Source organism: Trichoplusia ni, chromosome 7 (assembly GCF_003590095.1).
Source record: "Trichoplusia ni isolate ovarian cell line Hi5 chromosome 7, tn1, whole genome shotgun sequence".
Taxonomy (NCBI): Eukaryota; Metazoa; Arthropoda; class Insecta; order Lepidoptera; family Noctuidae; genus Trichoplusia; species Trichoplusia ni.
The window spans coordinates 4,296,440-4,311,980 of NC_039484.1; the positions used below are offsets into that span (position 1 = coordinate 4,296,440).

The 15,541-nt window shown below is 37.5% G+C and overlaps 1 long non-coding RNA gene across 1 annotated transcript; it reads left to right on the forward strand.

The window, feature by feature from the left end:
* The first annotated feature begins 179 nt into the window (after positions 1-179).
* On the forward strand, positions 180-6,642 carry LOC113495947. Its single transcript, XR_003400768.1, has 2 exons — positions 180-924; positions 5,274-6,642. It is a non-coding gene; the product is annotated as an uncharacterized LOC113495947 (long non-coding RNA).
* Positions 6,643-15,541: the final 8,899 nt, after the last annotated feature.

The window sequence follows — 15,541 nt, forward strand, 5'->3', positions numbered from 1 at the left end:
CAAAAAAGGAGGAGATTGTCGTCGGAATCTTTTTTTATGTATGATCACCGATTATAAATGAAAGTTTGGACCAATTTGTAAAATTATTTTTTGTTTGATAGATATAAGTACTTTCCTTTTTTAATTTTTTTTATTTCCTTATTTTTATAAATATATTTCATTAAATTATAGAAAAATCACCCTATTTTATTATAATCCTAACCAATTCAAAAATGTATAAACAATTGTTGATCCGTGTATAAAAAGCCTTAGACGGGCGGCCATCATGGTACATTTTAGACGACGCGCGACTGCTGCAGTATTGTCAAGAGGCCGCCACAAAATTGTAGGGAGAATGTATTTTGTTTCGATTTGTTTAGCTTTTTATTACCGACCGGCGGGCATAGGTCCGCGCGGTTCTAGGCGGTGAATAGTCGGATCTATGACACAAGGTTAGGTATTCGGGCCGGACGTTAGAGTGGATAAGATAGTTGACTCTAAGTGAGATGCCCTTCGAAACTAATTAAACCTCTTATGCCGACTAAGTAAAGATTATTTTTCTTTTATAGTAAAGGAGGTCTGTTCTGGTTTTATAGGACTTTTCTTTGTTCCTCATGGTAAATAAAAGGGTATCTCTGTAGTGGTATTTTTATTGCATCTTTAAGCATGGACAGCCTTTGCATCACTTTACCTGTTTTTATGCTGTGGCAGTAGTTACTTCATTAATAATAAGCCCAAAGCTATAAATCAATAATTATGTTTTACAGAAATACGGTTCGTGTATTCAAAACGAGGTACGAAGTTACTCCTGAAGTCCGGGTACACTTACTACTTCCAGAAATCTACCTTAAGTCAGACGAAGAAAAGGTGGTTGTGTTCCTCTCACCATGCGAGAGGATGTACCGCCGTTGTCTACACGATTGACAATCAAATAGTCAAGGACAGGTCACACCATACCCATCCACCTATATTAAATAATTATACGTTGACAAACCCTTATAAGGTTTCTAAGCTATAAGGTTCCTGTTAATACATTGAGGTGTCTTTATTTTTCTCTGGTGGAATCAGTGATGGATTATGCTCTCGACAGCTATGGCTTAACATTCAAAACCTACATAGACAAATTAGACTCATTACAATTATTTTAAGATTTATTAAACTATTAGTATCAAAAAAGACAAAAAAACAGATATAAAGACGACTACCGACAATTATTGAAAGTACGTAAAATATTACCAATTTGTATCAAACATAAATATCTACTATTAGTAAATCAGCATGGCAAAAAAGAGCACAACCTATCAATGGTTAACACTGGCCACAACACGCGCCTGATGTCTGCTGGTAAATTTGACGTTCCTAGAATCACTAACTATTACGGCGACAGAACACTAAAGAAACGCTTACCATATCTGTTGAACAGTTTGCCAGCAGATATCAGACAAGAAACAAATAAACAAAAATTCAAACGGAGACTTAAAAAGTACTTGTTAAATAATGTGTAAATACATACCTATGTGTATCACTTTTATATTTATAATATATGTGTAAACTTAACTAAATTGCGACTCGTCCACAGACAAACCGATAAACCGGTTTTGTGGAGCACTACATATTGTAGTTGTATATTTAACGAATCATCATGTCAGCCCATAGCAGTCCACTGCTGGACGTAGGCCTCTCCATAATTTCTCCAGCGCGACCGGTTCGTTGCCACCTGCATCCAACGGAACCCAGCGGTTTTAACCAGGTCGTCGGTCCATCTGGCAGGTGGCCGTCCCACACTGCGCTTGGTGGTACGTGGTCTCCACTCCAGAACTTTTCTGCCCCATCGGCCGTCCGATCTTCGCGCTATGTGACCCGCCCATTGCCACTTCAGCTTGCTAATCCTACGGGCTATATCGGCGACTTTCGTTCGTCTACGGATCTCCTCATTTCTGATTCGATCCCGCAGAGAAATGCCGAGCATAGCCCTCTCCATAGCTCGCTGAGCGACTTTGAGCCTGTGGAAAAGTCCCTTCGTGAAGCACCACGTCTCAGAGCCGTAAGTCATCACTGGTAACACACACTGGTTGTACACCTTTGTTTTAAGGCACTGAGGTATTTTGGACGAGAAAACGTTGTGCAATTTACCGAACGCTGCCCAGCCGAGTTGGATCCGTCTACTGACCTCTCTCTCGAAGTTGTACTTACCTAACTGGACTGCCTGTCCTAGATAAATGTATTCGTGTACAACTTCAAGAGCACAGTTCTCAACAGTGACTGTGGTGGGTCTAACATGGACGTTGAACATAATTTTAGTTTTTTCCATGTTCATTTTGAGACCCACTTGTTGTGATACTCTGTTGAGGTCTCCGAGCATTTGCCCTAGTTCTTCCAGCGATTCTGCCATGACCACGATGTCGTCGGCAAACCGAAGGTGAGTGATGTATTCGCCATTTATATTAATGCCTCGTCCTTTCCATTCCAGAAGCTTGAAGGAATCCTCTAGAGCAGCTGTGAACAGTTTCGGAGATATGACATCTCCCTGTCGTACTCCTCTTTTTAAAGGGATTTCCTTCGTGCAATGCTCCTGTACTCGGACTGACATGGTGGCGTTACTATACAAACACTTCAACACTTCGACGTACCGATAGTCAATACGGCACCGCTGGAGAGACCTAAGGACTGCCCAAATTTCGACGGAATCGAAGGCTTTCTCATAGTCCACAAACGCCAAACAAAGTGGCCGATTATACTCTTCGGTCTTCTGTATAACCTGCCGCAGCGTATGTATGTGGTCTATGGTACTATAGCCTTTTCGGAAACCGGCTTGTTCGGTAGGCTGGAAGTCATCGAGCCTGCGTTCAAGACGATTCGTGATAACTCTCGAAAACAACTTATAGACGTGACTCAGCAGTGTTATGGGCCTGTAGTTCTTCAACAAGGTCTTGTCACCTTTCTTGAAGAAAAGTACCACAACACCCCCGTTCCACGCCTCCGGCGTTCTGCCCTCGAGCAAGGTGGAACTAAAAAGCTTCTGAAGGACTTTCAGTACCGGCAATCCGCCCGCTTTCAGAAGCTCCGTGGTGATTCCATCTTTGCCCGGCGCCTTGTTGTTTTTAAGCTGCTTGAGAGCTATCCTAATCTCGTACAGGCTGATGTCCGGGATGTCTTCGGTGTAGTGTCGGGTTAGCTTGGCTCTTGGGTCTCCCTCCGAGCCAGGTGGCTCAACTGAGACCGAGGTATACAACTGTCCATAGAACCTCTCTATCTCCCGTAGTATCTCTGACTTATCAGACGTTACGCGTCCATCCTCTGTCTTCAGCTTCGTCAGCTGGCTTTGCCCAATAGACATGTCTCTTGAAAAGACTTTGGAGCCTTGGTTCCGCTCAATCGTCTCCTTAATATGCTGCGTATTAAAGGAGCGAATATCGCGTCGCAAGGACTTTGAGATCTGTCTATTGAGCTGCCTATATGACTCTGCGTCCTCAGAAGTTTGGAGCGTCATAGAACGTCGACTAGCCATGAGATTCCGGGTGTGGTCGGATAGTTTTTGAGGTTTATTTTTACGGTTGGGCTTGAAATACTTAGCCCCAATCGTACGGACAGTGTCTACCAGCCTGCTATTCAAATCGTCCACCGATGCGCAGCTGTCTAGCCATTCGAAGCGATTTGCTAATTCGAGTTGAAAGTTCTCGGGGTTTTCGATATGTGCAATAGACGGTCGGAGCGTAGACTTCATCAGACGCGATCTTTCGAGTTGAACATTGATATTCAATGTGCCTCTCACAATGCGGTGATCGCTTCCGGTTTTAACCATATTGATCACAGAGACATCATTGAATATCTGTTTTTTGTTGCTCATGATGAAGTCTATCTCATTTTTGGTCAAACCGTCGGGACTCATCCAGGTCCATTTCCTGTGAGGCGGCTTCTGGAAAAAAGAATTCATCATATAGAGTCCTTCTTTTTCCAGAAAGTCGGCCAGCCTCTGTCCCCTGGAGTTCCTCTGCCCATAACCAAATTGCCCCACTTTCAATTCACCATCACTTCTACAGCCCAGCCTTGCATTGAAATCTCCCATAACAACAGTATATTGTGTTTTGGTGTTGTGTATGGCTCTACTTACGTCCTCATACACAGCTTCCACCTCATCATCAGAATGTGTACTTGTAGGGGCGTAGACCTGTATGACCTTCAGCGAATACCGCTTGGATATTCTGAGTATAAGGTACGCTACCCTGTTCGACACACTTCCGATGGACACAATGTTGTTCTTGAGAGACTTGTGGACGATGAACCCGACACCACCTTGGGACTTTCTGTCTCCTTCCCGGAAGTAGAACAAGTGACCGGACTGTAAGGTTATCGTATCCTCACCCTCTCTACGGATTTCCGACAAACCTATTACGTCCCAACACAACTTGCTCAATACTTCTTCCAGTTCAACCAGTTTCTCGTCTGTCCTCAAAGTGCGCACGTTATGTGTTACCAGGGCCAGTGGTCGGTTGGGGTGGTAGCCTGGCGTCTGCCGGAGATTCTTAGCACCCCCTGCCCCACCGTTTATCTGGCTGCTACCGTGGCCAGGACTAGTGGGGCTGCCGGGGACTAGGGGCCTGGTTCCTGGTGCGTTCTTCATGGAGGTATTTAGCCTACTGGTGCCACGCTGGCTAGACGGGTTGGCACAGGGTTTCTTTCGAGTTTTCCTTCTCTGACCTTGATTCCGTTGGCACATTATCTACATATTTGGCCAATGTATCCCTTAGTCGCCTTTTACGACACCCACGGGAAGATAAGGGACAGTCCTATTCTTAGCCGGGACTGCACGGAATTTAACGAATAAAAGTAAATAAATAAAAATAAAATATCATTCTTAGACGGCAAGTTATATCGATTCTGCAGTAGGAGGAAGACTTTGTTGCGGTGAAACTTGAGGGAGCCTTTGTACTCATTCGAGAACAAAAATCCCTGTTTTTTTTCTAGTCAAACGAGCACTAATTACTGTTTTATTTGAGTTAGTTCAGTCCTAGTCTGTTCGTGACCAGGTCTACAGTATTGCGCCATTCTAGTGTACTTCGGGTTTGCCAAAAAGTACTCTCAGAGCCAAACGCCTTTGTAATTGCCGCATTTGTAAATATTTAAAACAATCAAAATAAATGCGAATACCTTTATGAGAATATTATTTTATTATGTTACACTGATTCTAAGTGCAAAGAAATACCGTCTTCCACAAAGATTTTCCAGCAGAAATTGGTCAAACACTTAGGTATCAAAAAAAAAACTGTATTTACTTTCATATCACTTTTTTACAGGTATACAGTACGTTTACTCAAGGCGAGGGTCGAAGCAGATTTTAATATCAGGATACACTTTCTACCATCAAGTGACTTACCTCAATCAGAACAAGACTTGGCTTTGTTCTTCTCACCACAGAAAAGGATGCAAGGCAGCGATCCGAACTTTTGAGAACACCATAATATATGCGAAGCTGGACCATAGTCACCCACCTACAAAGAATTATACTTTTCAAAAACCTTTATTATTGAGAACCCCGATTCGTGTAAATATGTCATTAAATAAGGAAGGAACAAGTCCTGGAAACATGTTTATGTAGGATAAGTGAAGCCTACCTCTTGATGTCATACGTTTTGTACTTGTGGAAGAGAGAGAGCGCCTTACGCCGGGCAGTACGCTGTCTTACTCTCACAACTGCAATAATAATTAAAAGATGGCGTGGTAGGTGCATGGTTAATTAGGACTTTTTTCACGTGCGTGCTGTACATACCCACTATGGGGTCAAGTGATATATGTAAATGTCTTATTTCAAGATGTTTGCTGATAACGACTAGTTACAAAGACTTACAAAGACACTAAACTAATTTTAAGTCGGTTGTAGTATAAGTTGAAATGTGCATTTAAATGTGATGAGCTATATATCAAAGAAATTTAGGATGTCTATTGTAAAGTTAAGAAAAATAACAATTTTAATTATTTCTTTTCGTTTTTTTTTTTATTTTTTGCAACTCTACCTCATAACAGCGAGCCGAGCATCTAGCGACAACACTCAGCCGCATATTTTATTGCGAAATTAATTAAATTATATATTAATGATAATAACACTGGTTCATTGTTTCAGAGTTACAAGTGTTTACAGAAGTTGAGAGAAGTAAAAACTATTCATCCGTTTGGATACACTTTCTGAAAAGCAGTGATTCGAAAAGTGCTCGATGTAAAATGTGTGATAAGGTATTGAAAACCAAACACCAAAACACGACGGGTCTGAGTAGGCATTTAAAAAGAATGCACAATATCACCGTTGACCCTACAGGGTCGAAGGGACTTCGACGCATTCCCGTTTCGCGTGTCTGGAACAACGTTCAGGGGGTCTGGACATGATTCCAGACACTTTTCAAACTGAGAGAATAGTCATTATTTTTATAGCAATTATTGTCTACTATTTTGGTTTTAATTATTGTTATTCCGGTGGTTTCAAATCCGCGATATAGCAAAAATTTTCATTTATTTTCGTTATTAGATATATAAGTAGTTTCGCGAAGTTAACGACCGCATATCCCTTCCAACCTATATTATATCTTAAAGATTTTAGTAAAGAACAACATTCATATCGAACCTCAAAACCAATATGCTTGGATGTAAGTTAATAAACACATTAAGAAACAATGAGACTTAATGATTTCAAACTCATTTCTAAAAGCTTCCACTTCGTAAACATGTAATGTGACACAGCTAACGACATATTAAATTAAAGTAAAATACATTAGTATTAGTCTACTAAACGGGAGGCAAAAAAAACCCTAGGTTTTTGCCCCAGCTGCATCTGCATAGATTTTTGTAACTGGAAAAAGCTACTTTCATATCAAATTTTATCGAAATCGATCTTGCCGTTTAAGACTGATAAGGTACCCTCACCCAAACATACAAACAGTTTCCCTTTAATATGTTTTTAATTAAACTATTACAGATTTTTGAAAATTTGAATAATATTATGTTTTACGTATTTTAATCCAAAACTAATTTTAACTTTCCAGCGAATCAGGGTCCAGTGTACATTACAACGAAGAAAGGTAGTGTAATGCTGAAGTACAGAGGATACACTTATCATCTCAAGTACGTTCGGAATACGAGAAAAACATGGCGCTGTTCGAGACACTGCACCTTCAAGTGCCGAGCAACTGTCACTACTGTTAACAACACTATATGTAAATCAAATAACGAACACACTCATCCTAGTGTGTTCTTTTAAGGAGAAAGACTTACGTAGTTATAGAAAGAGACGCCGCGTCTTAGTCATTGAGGGTTCCGTACAAATTGGTTTAAGACACACCACACCAACTTAGCAACCGTACTTAACCAGGTACTACGGTATTACGGTTCATGAACCGATGCCTGGTGATGGACTTACAGGTCCGTTTCTTCCCTTTGGTTATAGAACCCTGAAAATTTAAATAAGTTTAAAGGATGGTGTGCTAGGTCTGTCTCCTACAGACCTAGCACACCATCCTTTAACAAAACTTAACTTAACGTTAACTTAACGTTTCTTCACCAAAACAGCCAGACTTGGCGATAAAAACAATGTTCACGAATTTTATATTTATAAGGATGTTATATAAATATTATGTTTATCTTATTTTGTTTTTAATCAATTAGTTAGTTTATTGTTGAATTTTCTTTGTTATTAGATTTATTTTTAAGCGTTTTTCTCTTTTAAATAATTATATCTGTTTATAATATTAGAATAGAACACCAAAAAATATATCCTAAAGTTAATCGAATCTGTTACCTGGGAAAGTGGCGATTACCTTAAATGGTACCTAACGAATATTTTAAAGATTAATTAATATTAATACGCCATAGTGTCCGTCCTAAAACGGTGACTTAAATTAAAATGCCACTTAATATTAAATTAGTGTCAAGTATCATACGTACATTCTGAAGTTGAGTCTACGAGTTATTGCTTTAGTAGTTGGTTATAACATTTGTTAGTCTGTTTGTTACATACGGTCGTGGTGCCTGTAAAGAATTTGCTAGAAAATATTGTTGAGTATAATAATACTTAAAGTGCCTGTTTACAAAATAAATATATTTTTGTTTAAAAATTAAATTGTTTTAATAAAAAACAACTTGAATATACATTCACATATTGTTAAGATATTTCAACTCATGTTTGCGCGCGGCGCTATGTATGTAAACAGTGATGGTTTATTATTGATTTTTTTTATCTGTGTGGCAATGACACACAAGATAGCTATACTATACACTGCTTCACTGTATATATAGAAGGATTCCTCCAGATATATTATCATGCGCAAAGATGACTTGAATATACCTACTTTAGAAAGCGCTTCATGCTCCCTTGATCATCATTGCCTGCGGTGGCGTCTTGGGTCGGGTTACCTCCTTTCCTCTAATATGGTAAGGGAGGTGATGGCTGACCCTTGCGCCATCCTCTTGAACGGGTGCTGCTTGCGGTGGCTGGTCGTACTGCTGACTTAGTCGATAGTTTATGAAGTATATTCAATTAGTCACAACCCCCCTCCCCCTTGTAAATCTGTCTTAATTTGCAGCGTTTCCTTAGTGATCGATTATGTGTATATGTATTTTGTAAAATAGCGACAAAAAAGCGCTGTTTCTTCTTCACAGCTAGAGCACTTAGGAACCGGTGAAGAGTGGGTGATACGGGGAGCTGTCTGTATATCTTCGACATTCAATAAGTGCTACTTAGTAGCCTGTTTTGAATATATGGATTTTGATTATTTTTTTTAACATGCAATTGTTTTTCCCAGGTGACGCTTTCTACTATAAAGATGGCCGATTTTTGTCGTACAAAGGTTACAAGTTCTGTCGCCATCAAGTCAATGGGCCGAAGATACGGTGGCAGTGCTCCAGACAATCAACTTTACGTTGTACAGCAAGCATATTGACTATTAACTATGAAGTCGCTAGAACCAACGCGAATCACAACCATCCGCCGCCAACGAGATGGTAGTTAGGGAATTGGCTACTTGACAGTTGTAACAATAAAATATTTTTTGACGACCTCCGTGGTCGAGTGACTTAAAAATACATATTTCTACATTGTCTCAGGTCTGGGTATTTGTGGTACCTTTGTTTGTTTAATATTGTAGGTAGGTATAGATAGACAATCAATGTACACTATTTTTGTATTAATATTAATTAAAATATTTTATTTTTGCAATTTATATTTGTGATATCACAGATTATCAGACGTCACGGCCTAAAATGTCACGTGTCAGGTTGTTTTTACGCGATAATTTAAATAAATGAAAAAAATATGTGTTTTTTTATTTAATAATACTTTATGAGGAAATCAATTATTCAGTGAGGTACAAAAACTGTCAAGTAGCCAACTAGCCGATGGTGGTTGTATTCAACTCACTGTTTTATTCGGCTGCATGATTAGCACTAAGTAGGTATCATGGTCACATGTCGCTGGTCATCATGCCTAGCCCATGGTGTGTGTGAGTTGGTCTGAGTCTAGAGTCTAACTTTGTACTACGAAATTCGATTTTTAATAAAAACAGTTTTAAAAAGCTTCTGATTTTACAGAAAAGTTTATGACCGATTTCTCGTGCTGAGTTACACTGAAAATCAATGTATGAACTCATTTAAAGATGAAATGATCTCGGCTCTATCATACAAATATTTTATTACTACTCAACTCGAATAGATATTGACTAAGCATAGATTTAACCTTGATGAAGTCGTACCTACATAGACACGGGAAATTCCTTTTAAAATTACTTATTAAAATGCTGTAATAGATCTACCTATGATTATAGTATATTTATCTATTTAAGATGTACTAAAAGTTTCTACAAGCAAAAATAAAGAATTACTGTTTTCAAAAATTGATTATTTTAATATCCCTAATGACAGACAGAACACAAATACCGATCGTTCAACTCATCTGTGCGCGCGGCGCTATGTGTGTGTGATATCATTATCATCATCCATAGCCTTTGTCCTCCCATTACTGGGTACAGGCCTTCCCTTTCTTTTGCCACGGTCCTGTGCAAGTCTCATCCAAACTTGATTTACCGCTTTTGGTTAGGTTAGGTTAGTTTTATTTTGAGTTGTCGTGGTTTAAGTGACGATTAAGTTGTATAAATAAAAACCAGTCAATATCTAAGCGAAGTGTACAAAGAGGTCCCTACCTTAAATCCATAAAAGTTTATTATTACATGAAACCTTTTTGATTTGTCCTTATAGTGGCAACAGAAATACATCTAATGTGAAGTGGAATACAGCGGATTCTTAACTAAAAGTTCCGTTTTACCCTATGGGTACAGTACCCTAAAAAACATGCTTGTTAAAATGTCTCATTGAATTCCAGTTCAGGTTGGAGATGCGTTCTACTATAAGGATGCCCGATTCGTGCGGTATAACGGTTACAAGTTCGTTCGGCATCGAGTCAAGGGCCCGAGGATCAGGTGGCAGTGCTCCAAGCAACCGAGACAGCACTGCAAAGCATCTTTATTCACTATTGACTATGAAGTGGTGAGAACCAACCTGAACCACAACCACCCGCCACCAAACAAATGGTGATCAAGAGAGAAAGATTAATAGATTGAATAAATCCAAATACCCACGTTTTTACTTGTCATTTCCATTCAAATTATCAAAATCTGTTCGGCAGTTTTTATAGTTGTAAATTTGATTGTCATCGGGTTTCAAGCTACCCTAAAAATTTAAGCCTGGCTTATCGGGAAGTGCTCCACTAAATTGAGTTACAAAAATTCAACACAAACAAACAAACAAGACAGTGAGTGTATAAAAACGTGAGAAAAAGATGAGCATGTGTACTTAGAGCGAGCGCTCAATGATAAGAAAAAAAATGCATAACAGTTTTATACGCCACTGTCCAGTGTCCGAGAACAATTTTACATTGTGAGGAAGAAGCGGTTAGCTCCAGAATTATTAGACAAATCTTTTTGAGCTGACTTTTTTAACGCAATTAAACATAAATCTTGTTAACCGGATAAACTCGATTGAGTTTGATGGAAATAAAGTTTTTTTTTTTAAGAAAACGTGTTTTTTTATCCCTGGTGCACGACTGCATGTATAAGAGAAATGAGATCGTAACACAGCACGTTGGGAATTCATCACTCTTGGCTTCGTTATGATTCCAACAACAGACCTGCTTAAACGCACTGTAATATAAATTATTAACTGTTGCACACGCGCCCACCTGGATGCCATCTATAGCTGCAAAACATAACCTTACTTTAACTGATACAGATAAAAGTAGCCTATGTGTTAGTCCAAGTTTTCAGTTACCAAATTTCATTGAAATCGGTCTAGCCATTTGGGCGTGAAGAGCTAACAAACATACACTTTTTCATGGCATGATCATTAAACGTACATGAATATATGAAAGTATCAGGTTGTAAGTAAGGGGTACAATTTAGCTAGTGGGAGTAAACAACAACACTAACCGCATAGTGGTTCCCTAGGTTTACGCGAATGTTAGACATTGAAATAAAACCACTTTTACGGATTTTATCACGTTTCGCCCGTGACCATGATACCTGCAAAGGTGTCGAAACGTCGGGAACTAAAATCTAAAATTAAACCGCAATAAAATCCGTGAAAGTAGTTTTATTTCAACACTAACCACCTTAATGTAAGACCTAGCAAATTAGTATATAAGTGTCTCACTGCCTCTATCACTTAGACTTCATAAAGTGTCTTTCCGGAATATTTATGCTTCCTCTACACTGCTATTAATATACATACATAGCCAATTTAACCACTCATTGTTTTTAGGATCCTTCTATATGACTCCGGACGGGCGATTCGTCTTCTATTTGGGATACAAGTTTGTTCGGCATCGCACAACATGTTATCCTACCAATAAGATCCGGTGGCAGTGTTCCAAACACAAGAAGAAATGTAACTCCAGCCTGTATACAATAGAGGATCAACTTGTTAAGTACACTGGGAGACATAACCACTTGCCACCCTTCATGGAGTTTTATAGACGACCTACTCAAGTCGGATGGCACATGTAGTCTAAGATCCTTTTTGGACATATTTATAAATCATTTTTTTGTACTTTAATGCTTTTAATGTTATAATGTAATCGTCGGAAAAATATTTTTTGATCTCATTTGTATGTTGTTTTGTTTAAAATTAAGGAAATTGGTTTAAATTATTTTAAGGAGCAGGAAATAGCACTAAGATGTAATTTAACTATATTTAAATAAAAATAAAAATTTTGTAGTCGCTGTTTTCTTTTTTTTATGTCTCGCAAATTTGGTACCCTTTCGGTTCTGTGAACGGATTTAAATGCACGACTTTGCATATTGAAATCCAATTCATACTGTAACTAAACTTATAGTTTTCTGGTATTTTAATCAAACAATCAAGTCAAACGGTCAAAGAGAACATGGTGACGAAAACTGGATTCCAAAAATTGGAATCTGGTCCCACAATTTATTAGTTAAAGAAATAAGAGTAAATAGATACCATTTTATGAACTTCTCTATAAAAAACATCCAAAAAAACTGTAAAAAGTCACCCTTAGCGATAACACCGCCCCCTGTGGCCGCATATAAACTGTTCAAGTGGTGCGCAATAAATAATACGATCTATCTAATTATCATGTGTACTAAATGTACCGGCCATCTTTCAGATTATAAATTCGTGACTACACGCAAGGGTGGTCAGTTGATCCGCATGGGGAGCTACACGTTCTCCCGACATCGTACGGTTGGAGAAAGGACCCGCTGGCACTGCTCCAGCCAGAGGCGAGGCTGCAAGGCTTCTCTCTTCACCGTCTACGAACAGGTTGTAAAATTCAACCTGATTCACAACCATACACCGGTGACTAGGTTTAAAAACAGCTCGAAAGGACAGTGAAGTGTCGTAGGACTATAAAAATCACAAAACAAACTAGACTAATATTTATTGCTAGTATTCTTGGTATGATATTGAAAATTAGTTTTTTTTAATTATTTATTGCCAACAGTACATATCAAGAAAATATATTTAAATCTAAGATATATATCTATGTATATTAATTACAAATTGGCGTGATTTTAAGCAAAAAGCCTCCAGCATTTTCCATTCTTCTCTTGTTAATTTCATACCATAAGATTATTTATAACCAGCCTGTAAATATCCCACTGCTGGACAAAAACTTATTTTCATGTAGAGATATACTTTCAAAATATTTTTTGTAGGTAATATAAATAAGATAGAATTTTGATGTAAATAGGATTTCTAGTCATTAGAACAAACATTTGTATATAAAAATAATTACGGTTATTTTTGATCTGTACCTGCATTGAATGTTCTAGAACATTCTAATTGTCTTTTATCACTCTAGAAGGTCATCTGTTTTACTATTTAGAAGTGAACATTATTGATATACGAAACAAAATTGTTGTTGCTTAAGAGAGGCAATGTTTGGTAAATAAAATATTTTATATAATAATATAGTGATAGAATCTATTATTTTATGATACTCTTGCGATAATTTATACTATTTCTAAACCTAAGGAACAATTGAAGAAAAATACCTACTGTAGATATAAAATTGTACATCAAAAAATAATAAAATTATCGTTTACATTTTGTAAAACTTGTTGTCTTTTTTTCGTTATTATTTGTTTGTATACCTCTACATAACAATAACATGCCTTATAAAATCCAAAAAAAAAATCAACTCCATTACTATAACCCCATCTTGATGCGGAAGCGAGACAACATCTTCACCGTGCATATCAGCATCTCACTTCCACAACAAAAATTTTGCTTTAACGTCTACACAGGCAAAAACTTATCCTGTCATTATTCTAGGTCCAATGTTCGCAATATCTTCTCAAGGGAGACGCATCATAATATTGGAAGGCCACAGGTTTTGTCATCACTACACCAGAGGTGGGAAGACCAGGTGGAAGTGTTCCACGCACAGCCACAAAGGATGCACAGCAATCATCTTCACACTTGATGATAACACGATTGTTAAGTGTAAAAATGAACATAACCATTCACCCGTCAACTATTCCTAAACTTAATATTATATAAAATTATATATAGTAGGGAGCATTGCAGAGTGAGCCGTACAGCAACATCAATTCACCTTAGATGTCATGCCGCCGTTTTGTGATTGTAAAATGGAATGTTTGAGACAAATATTTTCGCCTACTGCTGATGATGAATGACGTTCAATAGGCAATACAAATCATTTTATTGGACCAGCTACTCTTCTCATAGTTTGTATATTGTAGGGGGCCGAAAGTCGTCAGTATCGAAAAAGTTCTTTACTGCTCCTATAGAAAGAGAGCATTCTTTTAAATACATTTTCGTAAGCGTTGTGCGTTCTCACATGCTGACGGTAATTTTAAAATTATTAAAAATACCGCGAAGGATTTCATTGTAAATACTGTTACTTAGTCATATAATATTGCTGTCCCGTACTTATTTGAAGACATAGTTAGGCATAGGGTTAGTTAATATATATATTACACTCATGCTATATAATACTAAACCTTGACCGAAAATCCGAAACTACTTGACCGATTTTTAAGAAATGTTATGTTCAGTAAGTCTTTAAATTGACTACTATCTATTTTTCATATCCTTAAGCGATAAGTTGCCTTCATCTACTACATCCAATATTTCTTTATTCATATGTAATGTTTCCCTAAACTAGAACTAGTAATTCAAGCACCATGTGGGCAATAAATTGGGGTAGGAGAATAAAATACCTTAATATGAAATACTATTAATGATGAAATACATAATTATGTATGTCTTTATATAATTTTATGGAGTATGAATTAGAAACGTACATATTCGTGATGTGTAAATTTTGAGATAAAATTGTTACACTCTTTTTAAATACTTATTATATAATGTACTTTACTTTTTGAGTTTTATTTAATGATGAATATTTTGAGCTCACCTAGCAACAGTAGATAGCTTTGTACGGTAATGTGTAAACGAAGATGTCCTTCTTTTCTTGCTTAGTAATGTTAAAAAAGAAAAATAGCAACCAACATATTTTTTACTGGTTCATTCATTAAAAAAACAAAATAGTAATAATTGCTTAAAAAATAACTGTTATGATTTAATTAAAATCCTCATAAATACCCATTTGTCCACAGATTCAACACCTCAATTTACAATATCTAAAAAGGGTAACCGCCTTATAAGGCTGGGAGGGTACACTTTCTCTCGTCATTGCAAGCTAGGGATCAAGGAGCGTTGGTACTGCACGCAGCACCATAGGGGCTGCAAAGCGGTCCTCTTCTTAATTGAAAGTCAAATAGTTAAGGTTAGAAATGAGCACTGTCATTGAATTCAAAAAGGTCACATTTAAAAGTCCATTAACAAGATGCAAAAAAAAAATTGTTTTAAGCTTTTTATAGTGTAAGTACCCTACGAGTCATAAAAAAATGCTGTCTTTTATAAATAGACTACGACACTGTAACTATTGTAGCTATTTTTTTCTCACTAACTGTTAGGTCGGTTGTGAAGTAATAGTTAGACTAACTCTAGTTTATACAGTAGTCAGATCCTCATTTTGTAT